The 17,152-nt window shown below is 35.1% G+C and overlaps 1 long non-coding RNA gene across 1 annotated transcript in view; it reads left to right on the top strand.

The window, feature by feature from the left end:
• The window catches only part of LOC128499920 (uncharacterized), a 38,007-nt gene that overhangs the window by 3,728 nt on the left and 17,127 nt on the right, over positions 1-17,152 (top strand). Inside the window, exon 2 of the long non-coding RNA XR_008354837.1 lies at positions 5,589-5,669. This is a non-coding gene — a long non-coding RNA (uncharacterized LOC128499920). The remainder of the gene's footprint in view (positions 1-5,588; positions 5,670-17,152) is intronic.

The following is a 17,152-nucleotide window of genomic DNA, read 5'->3' as shown; positions in this document are numbered from 1 at the left end:
GAGCAGGAAACCAATCGTCCCCTTATGACACAAGCCAGAGATGCCCAAATTGTCTGCAAACTTTTGTAATTTGGTAGAAGTTGCGGTTATGTCAGATTTACAGACAATGCGAGGTTTTGTTACTTGTGCCACGGAGTAAATGTGTATAAAAAACCTGGGAAAGGCTCGCATCTGCATGTGGCACAGGGGTTATGTGGACACGTTGGGTTGCTTCAGTTCTTGTAGGCTTGACTTAGAGTTATGGGAGTCGTAAATCAATAACAGCTTGCATAGGTCTGGGAGACAGCCCCTGATTTTTGCTTACCTATGCAGCATCTCAACTGAACGCGGTGAAAGCTGTAGCTCATTGCGGCTGGTGACGTGGATTGTCTACCAAAGATTGGACGCTGCCATCACCATGATCATCGCCATCATTATTATCATTAAAATCAGAAAATTACTTTATTTCATTTAATCCTTCTAAAATGATCCATCAGTGCATAAACATGCTAATGATGCCCAAAACATAAGGAGCATGATGCAATTCTCTGAAGTGTATTAAATACTTAAGTTTCTGGTCCTAACAGCCTTTAGCAAATAAAAATGAACACCACATTTGTCCTAAATAACAGCTAATTTTTGTAAACTCCTGTATATTTGGTATTATTTTAAAGCTAAGAATGTAAAACAAATTGTTTGTATACAAGCTTTATCATTTTCCATAAATGTAAACTAAAGCATCAAGGTCATGTAAACCTTTCTCAAAGCAGGCTACTCATTGTCAGATGTCCTTTTATAATCAAACAATTACATTTGAAATAACAATTGGCATCAACCAATTAAACCATTGTTAACCCAAAGGATCTCTTTTTATAATATGGCAGCCAAGGCCTCCATTTTCCAGCAATTATTTTTATACTGCATCCATATAAGCAGTGCATTCAATTTTCTCCTTCCACTATCCACGAGATACACTTTTAATAGTTGTAAATACAGCTTTATAAATAAGAATATGTAGAAAGACATTTGTGAAAATTAACTAACCAACTTACTAGGCCCCAGAATGAATTACAGTGTAGTAGGTCACACAGCTCCTTCTCTCACAGGGCCACATTAACTGCCTTGCCAAACCTTTCTGTGTAAAACCATACCTTCCTTAATCTGTTTAAGTCCAGGAAAGGTATATAATATCAAAGCTTAAGCGAACAAAACAGTGCTGCTCAGCTCATTATTTTAATGGCATTTATCTGATTGTACTCCAAAGAAAATGGCAGTGTGTGGGCTTTCCTCTTCAATAGCCAAGTTTGTTTTGTCATATTACTATTTTGCAAGCAGATGTTTGAAGAAGAAAATATTATATTACTAAGGTGACTGTCCTCATCACAAGGAGAAGTTGCAGGTAGGCAAAAAAGGAAAACAAGACAGCTCTATCCAAGATTACTACACACAGACAACCAGTAGTAGTGCCACTAGGAAGTCTATTTGCTCAATCAAGGGACACGGTCTCTTTTTAGGTCTCAGACATTATTTAGTTGCCATTACTTGCTTCTAGAAGATTAAGTAGGAGTGGGCAAGAAGGGCATGTGATCAGGCCACAGCAGGCATGGGGGCAAAATGCAGCTGTGCTCAGTGTATATTTTTATTGACTGTAGAGGGTGCTGTTTACAACCCCCCTGCTTATGTAGTTGGTAAACCTGAATGAAAGGACACATACAAGGGAAAATATCAGATACATTCCATACCATATTGCATACCACAAGCTGTTATGATCTGTGCTTTGGTAGCTTGGTAGTTGGTTATTATATATTTTTTTGTGATTTTATCCCTCAAATATGAAGAGCCCATATAAAAAGTAGTAAAAGTGCTTTGAAAATGATTGTTTTTAATCACCAGATCAGTCAATGTTTATTTGATTGCACTACATTTACCTGTTTACACCAGAGTTGCTCCTTATATATCACGCACCATGTAAACCAATGATAAAAAACTTGAATACTTAAAGCATACCTTAAAAATGTGGTTCCACACTACACGTGGGCAGCCTTTTGTTGGGACTCTTTCCTCCCCTGATGTCCCTCTTTTGTAGGAGCTCAGAATGTCTTGTGGGTATGATTGTTGTACAGTGATACACAACCCCTAACACCACAATCACTATAGAAACAGCACAAAAATATATCAAGAAAAAAATAATATCTGCAGACCTGTAGACTGCAATTGTTGAGTTGCCATTATTGAGTTGCTTCCTTATGGCAAAGATAATGAATTTGTATATCCACATACTTTCATTAGTGAGAGAGTCTACATGGGTGAATACGACTAGGCCATTCTATTATTTACCACAGGCAGTATGATGAGTCAGGGCGTTTGTCTAGAAGATTTAGCTAAGACAAAAGAGCAAAAACTATTTTGAAAAACTAAAACAATATTTTTGAAAACTTTGCTTTTTGAAAAAAAAAAATGTTCTAAAACTAGTCATAACATTTGATGGTAGTCTTCTTTAAACAGCCATCATTGGGTCACTAAAAGGTAAACCCCAGCCCCTAGTCACAACACACCATCTTAAACCAAAATGAGCCTGTGATGGTGCTCTTTTGGTTTGACACCTGTGAGTACATATAGTTTATAGGCTCCAATTAATTCACTATGGATTGATTAGAGACCTTTATCTCTATACAGCTGTGATTGACAGATTAACTGTTTTTATATAAATACCATACAGAGCTAGATAATCATAATCCAATATGTATGTGGTATGTGAAGCAAAATGATAAGGTAGTGGGCCACCTTTCTACTCACTAGCTATTTACAGTTTTAAGCAATATACAAAGATACATTTAGTTCAAACTAAACCAGTGACAGAGCTATGCTATGGGCTATCAGTAGTGACACTGATATACACTACCAGTGACAGTCACTTAATGGCACAGAAGGTAAGTGCGTTGCACCTGTCTGACCAATTGCTGTTCCATCGTTGAGCTAAATTAAGAGGAGATGTCACCTGGCAGATGTCAGCATAACTTAATTCATGTACAAAAAACACCCATAGCTGGTGCTTTTTTAAATTGCAATTGTTTTAGAAATCTGAGATCTATGCCAAAAAAATAAGCATACAAAGCCTGTGGAAACGAATCAGTTGACACCAGAAAAGAGCACTAACTTAACAAAAAGGTATTATTATTATTATTATTATTATTATCATCAAAATCCGTAGTACACATGTAGTGTAGGTTTCTAAACCATAAATATACATTATTTGACACACGAGATAAGAAAGAATAACTCATTCGTTCATACTGAGGATGTTAAATACTGAAGAATGTGTATAACTTTATTCTACACACACATTATATATATATATATATATATATATATATATATATATATATATATATATATATATATATATATATATATATATATATATATATATATGTAATGCTCGTGTTTCCCCAGCATGTATGTGGTATTTCTGTAACGGGCACATCATATTACTGCCCACAATCATTCCTGGTGGTTAGATGGTGCTTTATCTGAACAAGTGGAAGGAGGGGCAGGTTTACTTTGGCAGAAGGACAGTAAATACCCAGCAGTGTGTGTGTGTGTGAGGTCTGCACAGTGTCTATTACACGCTTATTTCTTCTTAAACACTCACCCCATTCGCAAACCCTTTCCTTTTCAACCGAAGCTGACACTAAATAAGAACCAGTGTTGACACAACCACCCCATTTTCTCTTACAGGGTCCCAATGTTAATTTACTAAATAACGCCTTCGCTTCAAGGTACTGTCTGTTTCCATATACATGCACAAAGATCCATTGGGTTATGTTTGTGTGAGAAAATGAACAGATCATTGAAACTCCATTACTTCTGCTTACTATATACAATCACATACCATAATTCGGCTTTGTCTTATGATTACAATCAGATATTCATTGTTAGAAGACAACCATATTGCCTTAAAGTGAACGGAGCATAAGATCATTGGCCATTCTAGTATGTATACATGATAGATAGATAGATAGATAGATAGATAGATAGATAGATAGATAGATAGATAGATAGATAGATGATAGATAGATAGATAGATAGATAGATAGATAGATGATAGATAGATGGATAGATAGATAGATAGATAGATAGATAGATAGATAGATGATAGATAGATAGATAGATAGATAGATAGATAGATAGATAGATAGATAGATAGATGATAGATAGATAGATAGATAGATAGATAGATAGATAGATGATAGATAGATAGATAGATAGATAGATGATAGACGGAAACGTGATTTAGGTTAACCATGCATTGCCCTAATTGTGAGACAATGGGTTAAAGGGGATTAGTGCACTACTGAAAGAAACTATACCGTACAGAAAATAATTAGAAACCCCTCTCTATCAGAAGACAAAGGGGATGGTGTACTTGTTATTTGAAGTAATGATTAACTTTCCCATATGTAATGGATTGACACTTCTCAATCAGTTATACAGCTCTCTAGAAAGCAGAAAGTCTCTTTATTTCCCAGAATGGCAATGTGTCTGTCGATAGTGTCTCCAAAACGTCCACTTACCAATTAAACAAACAGGCCAGGAGATTGCACATCTGAAAGGCTAACCAACATCTCATCTGCCTGACAATGTCTTCCCCATTCATTAATTCATTTTGAAAACATGCAATATAAGCTTCCACGAGGGTCCACGATGTAAGATTTTTATTGCAGTCTCAGCTTAATGCATCATAACGTTATAAGTGACAAAAAGACATTGGCACGTAAGGGTTAAGTAATAGTCTCCTTTGAAGCTAAAGATGGTTGCTACTGCGATCTGAGATTTAATTAGGATTAAAATGTTCTATAATAATTTCACAATTGAGATATATGAACGAATTCGAAGAAGTAAAACTTTCAGATTATTAAATATAAATTTATATTATATATATATATATATATATATACACACACATATTTATATGTGTGTATATATATATATAAACACACATATTTATATGTGTGTGTGTATATATATATATATATATATATATATACTTGCATCTATGACAGTAGAACCCACGTTTAACCCCACACTCTCAGCCAGAACTCATTTTTTCCTGGAACTTAGTGATATGGGCTTCTGACAAGCTCTGAATTATTGATCAGAGGCAATTTACAGCAACAGCCAGCATATTTTTACAGCAGATTGTCAAAATTGCCTAGATGAAGGCTGCAATATTTTTAGACTATAGAAACAGGCGCCAGAAGGTTTAGGCTGCTCCTTAACTAAACGATTTAACCCACTCTTTTCTCCAATTCCCATCTTTTTACAAGTGCCTTTTAAGCGGACACGGGCAATCTAGCTAGCAGTGGAACACATGTAAGTACATCCAGCACTAGCCCTGAGTAAGCACATACAGCTTCTAAGTCCACAAGAATAGACTTTATGCTTCAGGAGGATGACTTAATTGTGGTCTGGTGCCGCTTTTCATATTTATATTAAATTACCTCATTTGTATGAGTCTTTTTTAGTAGACAGAGGGAGGGTAGAAAGTTATCTAAAATTATGCACCTCTAACATGAACAGATAAAGATAACATTTTTGTCCTATTCCAGACACAGTGGAAGATCAAAGCCCAGATCTTGTATCTCAAGTATTTAAGCAATCTCACAGACCAAGGCTTGTGCAGTAACAAGGTAAGTGTTTAATATTATTCTCCTTGATTTCTTTCTGATTTAACCCTATCCGTTTATGGAGCAGGAGGGGCAGCACCTTTTTTGGAACCATATTTGTCTGGCACTGTGGGAATAGACTAAGACCCTCACTAACATTCACAAAGAAATACTATTTAATAGCAGTCTGCCCTGTAGTCAGAGTAAGTAGGTAAGTAGGTATTTGATCCTGTGGCAGATGATGGGTTCTTAAAGAGAGTTTCACATGCCATATTGTGTAAGCAATCGATTGATACCTTAGAAGAACATAGGAGCAGTGCAGAAAAAAAGGTTAAAGGGCCATCACTAGCAGAAGGGCATGAAGAACGTAATACTGCAAGCTGTCAATGGGAAGATGACAGGGACAAGAAGTATGGTCTCTTAGAAAACTGCTGAACTAACACTCATAATGTTGCCCTGGACACGTTTTCTCGATTTGGTGCCAATATCAGTTTCCTGCTGAGTTTCATCTAGAGAGACACAAACATGTGTAATGGGGATCAGGCTGGAGAAGGGGCTGACACAAGGAGGGCTCTCATGCTAAATGGCCAGTATGCACTGACACATAATCCTGTTTAAAGTTAGCAATGAAAACCAGCGATCACAATTACAATGTGCAGATTTCCCTCTCTCCTTCTCTCTCTTTACATATATATAGTTATCTTTCTATGTATATATATATATATATATATATATATATATATATATATATATATATATATATATATTCGTGTATAATAAAAGGGGGGTTCTATAAGTAATACATATTCCAAAAATATAATTGACATTATTAAAATCCAGTTGACGCTAGTATCGTAGCGAAATAAGGCATATCATTGATACCATGTGATGCATTCTAGCTTTAGAAAGGATCGTCTGACTAAAGAGTTTATTACACCCCAAATACACTTTTAGACCGTCTTAAATTCTTTCCAGCAGCTAAACCAATCCTTATTGATACGTTTTATTTCACCGTTCCTCAGGCTTGTAATTCTATCTGTCGCAGTTACTAACTGGCCATATGTTTTAGTGATACTTCCAATCGATTTTTAGCGCAGTGAGACAGACCTATTTTGTCATCTGATTATCTATTTCTGGCTAATAAGCTAATATAAATGTCTGATGAGTGTAATCAGTGACTCCAATCTGTAAAAAGGCACTGCAAATAATAAGCAGATTCCCCTTCTATTGACCTGGTTTACATTATTCCCGAATTTTTCAAACCTCTCCAGATAAAGGTAATTTATCACACAAACAGCACAAGTAAGGGGATTCCATTTTAAGTTCACCACAAACACAACAAAACAAACAACATGAAAATAGTTATGCTTTTGCTGCTCTGTTTTAGTGCATGGGACATTCGAAACAAAATCTATTTTTTTGGAATCAATGCTGAAAAGCACAAAACAGAACCCATAATCGGTTATAATGCGCTTAATAATCGGTATTTATTTATTTATTTTAAAGAAAAATACCCCATTGCTGGTTGTTCCGAGAAGGAAAACGTTAATAGAACTTTCACTTTCACGAAAGAAAAACAAAGAAAGGTACAAACCCTATCAGTTTTCTTTGGATAAATATTGTACTGCTTGCATTAGGGCAAATATTGCGTTTTTTCATTAAAGTAAAAAGAGATAAATGTAAAAGGCAACGATGCCAAACGTCTGTAGATCTTTTATATTTTTCTTTTAAGTTTCCTTTATTAAAGAGACAAATAGGCAGAGGCAGGCAAATTTATTTATTTGAGAAGGTTGTTCTTAAGCTGATATGAGGTCCATACGGTTTACTAAAGTTTTGGTAAATTAATATAATGAGCACATTTGTCATGCAGAATTTAAGTATGGTAATTATGTTTTTTTATTATGTACTATATAGTTGTAGAACGTTGCTGCATTTCTCTTTTACGAAATAATCAATTCGTACTCCCACATACAATAATATATGTAGACACCACATTATATTTAATAAATAATATGTTCTGCAAACAGCCTGATCCATACATATATATTTGGAAATCGTGTGCGATTATGTATGTATATATATATATATATATATATATATATATATATATATATATATATATATATATATATATATATATATATATACGGTATATACACACATTTTGAAGTCAATAAATTAACAATGAATTCTTTCGAATTTTTTTTTCTCATTTTTCCCTGACCAAGCGATGACAGCTAAGGCTATAAAATTCCAGCAATATATAAGCTTTCAGGCCCTTTAAAGAAAGCAAATAATGTGACGTGTTTGTGATCTGGGCTCCATTAATGGGGGATCTTGACTCACATGACTGAATCAGTGGAGGCGACACTAGAGAAAGGTTTAGAGAGGGAGGGGGGTTACTAAAAAAATAAATAAATCTGGTACTATTACCTAAAAAAACCGGAGATATTGACCTGCATTTATAGTGGTCATGAAATTCTCCGTTTTCAGTTTTTTTAGTACACATGAAAGTGTTTGTAGATCCCTATTTTTTCTTTAAAAAAACTTTTTCCAAATATTTTTTTAATGTCTGAAAAATTATTATAATGTATGAATTAACTTTTAAACACAGTAAGAGTAGACGTTTGTGATTGTTAAGCTATTAAAGGCCTTTCTAAGAAGGAAAATACATATGTTTTATGCATTTACCACTTCACTAACATTATGGCATTCTGATACACATATTCATAATCCCGTCTGTCACACAGGAACTGATAATACACGTGAATTCTAATAAATAACTAAACAGAAGGGAAAACATAGTATTAAGTATTTCCTAAAAAAAAATCCCAAGCCTGTCACATAGGCAATCCCTGTTGTCCCCCACACATGTTGTTGCATTCATTCACTGGCCATTAACGAGTTAATTTACACACTTTAAACATGCACTGGACCTATCCTGAAATTATAGGGCTCTGAAAAAGTATATTTCTGCTTATTCGAGATAGCTAGATAGATATGAAATACGGAGAGAGTGAAATATACATATATTCTTTTTCCCTGCCAACTAAAAATAAAACAATTGTGTGAAAATATTTGATATATTTGATATTAAATACCAGTCGATACATTGTGTCTACATAGCAATATCATTTTGTGACGATGATTAGAGTCATACTAATGGTTAATGTCTTAACCATACATTAAAATATTATATAAAACATAACCTTTAAATGTATTATTATTTAATTAGGATTAAAATGTTTCCTATGTTTTAAAATGTATCTGTTCCTAACATAAACGGTTTCACTAAGGTATATGAGACTTTTTTTGTAGCTAGGTGATTATTGCCGTTTCATATAACAATGATTTTTGGTTTTCTGCCAATCTTTTAATTTTTTTTTCTGATTACTAGTTTGTCAAAAATTAAAAATAGAAAAAAAAACACCAATATCATCAAAATGTTCTATCGATCGCACAAGGAGGAGGTACATATATGGGAAATCTAGGTTTGGGATGTCAAACAGAAGTATAATTAATAAACAGAATTATGAAGTGTAAATAGAAAGGCATTGTTTTCTATTCACTTTTAAGGCACACACATATAGATAGAAAGCTTATACCAGATTGAAAGGCCATCAAGTAAAGGGTTGCTGCGCTAGTAGACATCTGTCTATTGGGGACACTATACAGCTGGGAGTGTTAAACATCTGGACCTCATATTATTATTATTATTATTATTATTATTATTATTATTATTATTATGTTGTTAAGGTTTTAATAGATCCAACCAACCAAGAGGCTTTGTACTATACACTTAATACTATGAATCATTTTTGATCACTTATATTCTTATGTGGGAAGGAAAAAATGAAATGAATACTATTTTACTGTTGTTTGCTTTGTGTTGGTGTATTTAGCCAAGATTCCGACTGTTAAATGGCCCTGTGTTGTTGCACAGGAGTATCAGGCTTTGTGGTCAGGCTCGCTGCAAACTCCACCACACACAATTCATCTCAATACCTGTTGACAACAAGGTTGCAAATGACCTCAAACAGAGGGACCTGTCTGGCAAGTCTATGTAATGAGTCAATACATCTTTACATAAAGGGCTTTGATGGACGGGATACACATTGTAGCGCTCTATATGTTTTCAAAACCTACAAGTTACACATTTAATGGGATGTTTATTTAGTCATATTAGAAGTGACCCTTTTTACTTTTTTTATGTGTTCTTAATAGCATGGGATTTCATTTTCCAGGGATATCATCCGCATTGAACACATTATCAATGAAGCACAAACTTTAACTTTACAATTTAAGCAGTGCCTTTATTGGACGAAGCACATTTACCCCTTATAAATGCAGACATACTTTGATAATCAATATATTTCCATGGGATATATCATTTGGTAAAGTGTTGGCTTCCTGGAATCTGCTTCTTTCCATATAGAACTGTGATATTACATGCTAAAGGGACAGGATGGAAGCAGATTGTAATCTGGAATTTCTTTTCAAACAGCACTCTGAGCCATGTTACACTAAATTATATATACACAAAATATTAGTGTAACATAATTAATAATCACCTCAAAGGTTAACTATGCTACAGAAAAAGTAGCAACCTGTTACGTTTAGGTGGCTGAGAACACTTATCTGTCATTAAAATTCCAGCTTAAATTTCATATTTGTACCACATTCCATAGAAGACCTGCCAAGCAGCATTTCGGGTTGCAGATCCCTGGCTTAAACACCTAGGTCATTACTTATAGCAATACAAACCTGGCCACATACTATCACTTTTCCATATCACCTTAAATACCAGACAGTCTTATGTCCTCTCCCAAAAAGACATCATGGGAGCTTCTGAGCAACACCTTTGACCTCTATGCTCAAATGTAATGCATTTTAATCCTATGTAAACATCAACAGAGAAAACTCCCAAATGCAGATCTAGTGCCTTGATCATAAGCAAGGATTACAGGTAATGAGTGATGGGTCCAGCCAATAAAAGCCACACTTGAAAACTGTGTCCTTGCTTTTCTCAAAACATAGTAAAATAGTGGTGGAAATACAGGTGCAATGTTTTAGTACAGGCTGATTTACACATATTTACATTTTTGAAACATTGCACACCCTTTTCAGGGGGAAAATGGAAGCCAAATAATTATTCCAGAGAAGGGCAAATATAGTCCTGATAGACTGGGCATCACATTATACCTTCTGGAGAGAACAGTTATAATAATGAAAGTTCACTGGAAAACGTACATCTTGCTTGTGGCAGTTAACAGATCCTATTTAAAATAACTGCTCAGCAAGATCTTTAAGAGTACCTGAATATATTTGGGTATCCCTGCTCAATATAATTCAATGCCAGCTATAAATCTATTACAAGTATTTTTACATAGACTGCAATGGAAAAAGATTAAAAAAGGATACTGCATAAATGAATCTGAGCTACATATTTTTAAACAAATGAATATCCTGTCTACACATTGGCTACTTAGAAAAAATGGCACCCTACCTTCAAATGTAATTACTCAACTTGCTACAAAGTCCAAAGCAAAAACAGTATATATATATACTATTACTATTGTTAATGTCAGAAAGATCGTCAATGTAGGTGTTCAACTTGTGTAATGCAAATAATGTAAATAATATAACCAAATTTAAATTGAATCGAATTATACTTCCCCATGGAAACTGATCTAGATTGTTTGATGTCAGCCTGCATACCCATCTAACTAAACATATGACAAGTATATATGAACACCTTCTGGCCTGGTACCCAGCCCCCAATTTACCCTGTGTGCCTGGTGGTCAGTTATGACCCCAATAAAAGTCTCACATGTAAAACCTGAAGAAGCTGGGGCATCTAGACGCTAAACTGTTGAGAGGCATTACATATTATTTCCTTAGCTCTACTGGCTACTTAGAACTTATTCTGTGTGGACTCTTTTGTCTTTTTTGTCTAAATTGTAAGTGGCTCTCATTTTGTGGGCTATATTGTATCATCTTGTGTTGCTTTTATACAGATATATATATATATATATATATATATATATATGTATACAGTATGTATTCACTGTTTCATTGGCATAGTACACTATTTTGTGTGTTTATGTTATCCAGCACTGCTCTTTTGTGATTGTGTGGCTGTTTTTAAAGTACCGTGAGGAATACCAAGGAGAGCTGTGTTTGTTCATGTGGGTAATTAGATTGTTTCTCTAATTAGAGTGTCACATTTCACACATTTAGTGTTGTTGAGCTGTTAATAGTGTCAGACTATAATGAAAAGGTAAAATATAGGTTAACAAAGTACTTCAAAGTACTTATATTATCAATTCCTCTAGTTCACACTAGAATTTTAAATAGTATTTTTTTCAAAAGAACAGTAAAAGCTATTTTTAATACAACAATCCACCTTATTTTTCTATTATTCTCAGAACTTTAAACATCTCTTCTTCAAGAAACATCTGCATCCTTTCAAGAAACATAACCCTATTAGACTGCTATAGTACTATATAGTACTAGATGCTAAGACATGACGGATGTTCATAAGGTTTAATGCTTCAACCTATAGAAATTCATTGGCGGTATGCATACACAAAAAAAGGGGGCGCGTGCAACTGAGAAAGCATAAAAGTCATACACATCCAGATTCCCAGGTTATTATTATTATCTTTTATTTATATAGCGCCAACAGTTTACACAGCGCTTAATACAATACATAAATTCAAGGGATATGACAAGACAGGAATTGACAGACTAAGACAAACCGATACATTAGGTGGAGAGAGCCCTGCTTGTTGCTGCTAGAATAACAATGACCAATAAATACACAAAACAAAGCGTGGATTTATCACATACCCAGTGATTACCATTCAAAACACAACAATCCAAGGCATCAATATTGGGCATTCCGTTACACTATATGGCCATGCATTACTAAGTCCGCCACTATGTCAAACAATCCCAAGTTTGATGAGTCTAAATTCTCACGGCTATATTGTTTACTAAGATGCTGAATCAGTGGGTCTGCAGTGCATTTTAACCCAAATATGACTCTCAACCAATTTATAGGCTACTCTGGACACCATTAATGAGGTACCTGTATGGCAGGAGGGGCTGTTGAACCCTAAGGTTTGGTCAGAACCTGCAAAAAAGCACACCACAAAAAGAATATACTAAAAGGGTAAGCACACAACCTAAGGTTGTATATAGCCATGAAAAATTATAAAGGACTTGCCACACTTGAGGGACTTCGATGTAGTGGCAAGCTAAGCAATATATGACCATATAGTTTGACGGAATCCCCCATATTTATGCCTTAGGTGTTTTATGAATGGTATTCACTGGGTAGGTGCTGATTTATTCCTTTGTGTTATTCATACAAACCTACCTTTTACATTAATTATATCAGTGCTATAATTTTATACATAATTAAGTGACATTTATATTTTTATAAGTGAATGCTGGTTAATCTGAGAGACAACTAAATGAAAACTTCATATTGATTAAAATGACAAAGCGTTAAGGTGCCATCCATCAGCTTTGCATGTCCACACACACAGAATGCATACTCAGGCAGTAACTTTTTAATGAGAGTGCTTCCACCCAGACCTGATGCGGAATAATTAATGTAGTGTCACATCCCCCTACTCTTCTCAGAAGTCCATCAATACCACCAACGAAATAAAGCAGATACAATTCTTACAGTGATTCAACAGTTTGTGAATTCTAATATGCTATAAACAAGGTAACTGGTTTTCCAGAACACAGCATGAGAAAAAAAAGCTATTAAAATTTGTACTCAAGGGTTGATATATTTATTAGCAACTCAGATTGAAAAGTTAAAGGCTTTTTATATACTTCATCCCCACTAATGTTTAATTTAAATCTGTTCATCTGTGCAGATTGCATTTATTCTGTTAAAAGTTCTGTTTTGTTAAGCTTTTTTATCAATGTTTGCAGTTGTATTGTAAGGTAGAGTATCTATCTATCTATCTATCTATCTATCTATCTATCTATCTATCTATCTATATCTATCTATCTATCTATCTATCTATCTATCTATCTATCTATCTATCTATCTATCTATCTATTAGAAACATAGAAAACCCACAACTTTCCCCACCCACCTTTCTTCTTTATGCTCTCATTTGCTAGATCTATGCAAAAGGTCACTGACATCCTACTTGGGTCAGTAAAATCAATATTCATTAATTCCCAGTTGAGAGCTAATATATGAGCACCTTCTCTAAAGATCCAGAATTTTCCACCTTATTTTGTGTTTTTACTCTCACTCACAACACATAAATCCAGCCCTTATATCACTAGTAATTTTAATAATATTACCATCATAATAATCAAAACAATTAGAGGCTAGTTGAATTTGTCCATTTTTATTGCTTTACAGACCCAAACCCTAATCGGTCCTTGGTCAGATTTAGGATAGGTATATGCCTTTACCATTCATGTTTAAATTCCCTTACTATATTAACCTTAAATACTTCCACTGGGTGACTTTTCCACCATAATGGAAAATATGTACAAATTCCCTACATGGCTATCAATTTCCAGTATATTGCTTTGACAAAACAAACACTCATACATTAAATGGTGAGTATGCCAGAAAGTTCAGATAGGATTTACTATTCTATCCCAATAGGTCAAATTATGCCCTTACTTACAATTTTCTCTCTTCAGTTATAATTATTTCTCTTTATACCCATAAAGTTCTTGGCATCATCCAAGGGCATTTGCCAGGTCACAGTCTTATATAAGCCGAGGGTCCTGGCTTGCTCACTGACGCCTGATGAATGATGAGATAGGAACGTGAATCTCTAGCTGGGTTGCTGGAAAAGCTACTGAAAGGGTCCGTCAAATGTAACCCTTGCCAGGTTGTTCTTAAAAGGCACCAGATTCTCAGCCCGCCAGGAAAATGATCCACCATGGCATGCATTATGGGACATTAACAGGGCGCATATAGAGACAAAGGCAGATATTATTTCATCAATATATTGGCTTCTCTTTAATTTGCACCATCGTCATTTTCCTGTGTCATTTTTTGATAATGTCTTACTTAATCATCAAATGCAAGCATTTATTTATTAAGAAATATTGTGTGTCCATTGTTATTTGGCCAACATAGTGTCACAAAGGCAAATTAGATCTGAAGCCCCTACATTAGATGTAATGCTTTGGATTCCATCTGACAAAGGTTCCTCCAGGGTCCCCCCAAAAACACGACATTTTATGTTTACTGTTTCCCCATAGGCCATACCAAAACATTACCACAATGCAGGAAGATGGAGCCTTGGCATGTTTATCTAGCAGATTTGTGCACTAAAGAGCATTTGTACAAATATTAAAACTATCACACTGCGAATGGCTAAATGAAAAAAAAAACAAATGCTGCAAATGGACATCATAGAGACATTCTAACTCTGATGATGTCACACCTAAACAACAACATAACGTGATAAAAATGTTTGTAGTTTATTGCATGGTTCAGAAACACATTGGATATTTATTTATTAAAATCAATACATGTACACTAACTATTCAGTTGTTTTAGACTGAAAATAACTAGTACACTTTTAACGCTTTAATAACCAGGAGGTAAAGCTGAATAGATTCTGTGGGTTACTAGGCAGCAAAAAAAAGTTTAAAGGAAATGGCCTAATCCCTTTTGGAATTAAATACATCAATAATTTGTGTTTCTTTTCAATGTATTGAGGTTTAAAATGACACAATACTTACACCTCTCTATCAAGAGATTTCCCATATATAAATACGTTTAATTCAATGGTTTCTTAAGACCCTTTAGGAGTTTGTGTATGGAGAGCACTAGAAACAAACATAAATGGGGAGGGAAAACGGTGGCTTTAAAATCCTATTAAGGTTTGAAAAGCAGAGCTTTTAACAGAGAAATTTCAAGCTTGGTCCATGCAGGAGAAAAAAAAAAGGAAATTTAAGAAGGAAACTGTAGTTAGATCAATACAATTCTCAACAAAGCTTTTGAGAGACTCAGAAAGGCCGAAGCCCTTTGACATGCATTGCAAATTAATTGGGCACTGTACAGGGAAGAGTGGGGGATTCAAGTTAATTAGTCTCGAAATGAATAAAAACCAAACATTATACGAATTGTCTATGGTGACCGGTTTGTTACTGGGGGATTTGGTCGATCATCTTTTGTTTGGGGTAAATTGGATTTGAGTAGGGCGGCACAGTGTCTCTCTACACTGGATACGGAATTGGTGCATGGGAAAAAGGGAGAGAATTGCCGCAAAGGAACCTGTTGTGGCCTCATTATCTCATGTCTTATCCTATTGGTGGAGGGAGGGAGGGCTCAAAGAAGCCGACGTCTCTATTTTGTTAACCCTACCACTGTTGGCTTTTGCCACCTTGCCAGTTGAGAAGCTACATTTGAATCTTCTAAATTATTGCCAGAAGCATTTAGCTTAGGTACTGAAATGGTTAAAAACCCTGTGTTGTGTGTACTTATATATATATATATACGCACAGATCTAGCAGGGAATCATAATACTAAGCACTGTCTCTCCCCCCTTTCCTACACCCACAAGATCTTCTAATAATCCTTCTTTTGTCCATTGAGAGATATTGTGGTTGATTTGCTAAGAGGCAAAAAAACCCTGAGGATTGACAGTTCAATTGAAAACGATTCTGCTAGTTTACAGAACCTATTCAGTTTCAGTATATATACACTTTATAGAAACAAGTGATGTTTTCTACCTCTTAGTAAATTAACTACAACATTTCCTTTATTGGGAGATTTTCTTTCAAGAGAAATAGCGGTGGAATAAATGCGTTTTTTCAAAAAAATATATTGTAGTAGTTGACAAAAATATCGCCCTGTCTTGTGGGAATTCTTAATATATAACCCTAAGAGTACATGTTCTTAGCACTGCCAGGAAATCAATGGTTTCAGTTGTGCTATGTGGAAAGGTTCCAGTCCAACCCGACTATGGCAAATCACTCTAGTTTATGGCATCATTGATGATATTGACACACATCAGTTTAAAGCACTGCCACTACCAAATAACAACAAGGTATGCCTGTGGTAGCATTGCAGTGCAGCCTGAAGGTTTGCTTAGCTATGGTTTCCAAAAGGTGTTATTTATAAAGATTTGCTGTCTACATTATAGGTTGTACAGTATGTGGCATAGAATGTCAACAAAGTATGGTAGCTGGCTGTTTTCTGGCACATTGTTGAGAAGGGAGGAGGGCGTGATTGACAAGAGAGTTGCTACGATTTGAAGATTATGGCCATCAGAAGTAGCCTTTTTAGGTTTGAGCAGAAGCAGAAACATTTTGTCACACTAGGAGGACCAACAATGCAGGATCCTGGGAGAAAGTGTAGTCACTGTCCGTTTGGAGCTCGAGACAGCCAAAGGTAACAGGTCAGCTGTAAGGGAAGACTGGAGGTTGTTCGGGCAAGTCTTACTGATAGCATTAGATGACAATGGTGGGTAGAGATTTGAAAATAGGAACAATTTCCG

This window comes from Spea bombifrons, chromosome 1 (assembly GCF_027358695.1).
Source record: "Spea bombifrons isolate aSpeBom1 chromosome 1, aSpeBom1.2.pri, whole genome shotgun sequence".
NCBI classification, from domain to species: domain Eukaryota; kingdom Metazoa; phylum Chordata; class Amphibia; order Anura; family Pelobatidae; genus Spea; species Spea bombifrons.
This window is presented reverse-complemented; position numbering and strand designations above follow the sequence as displayed.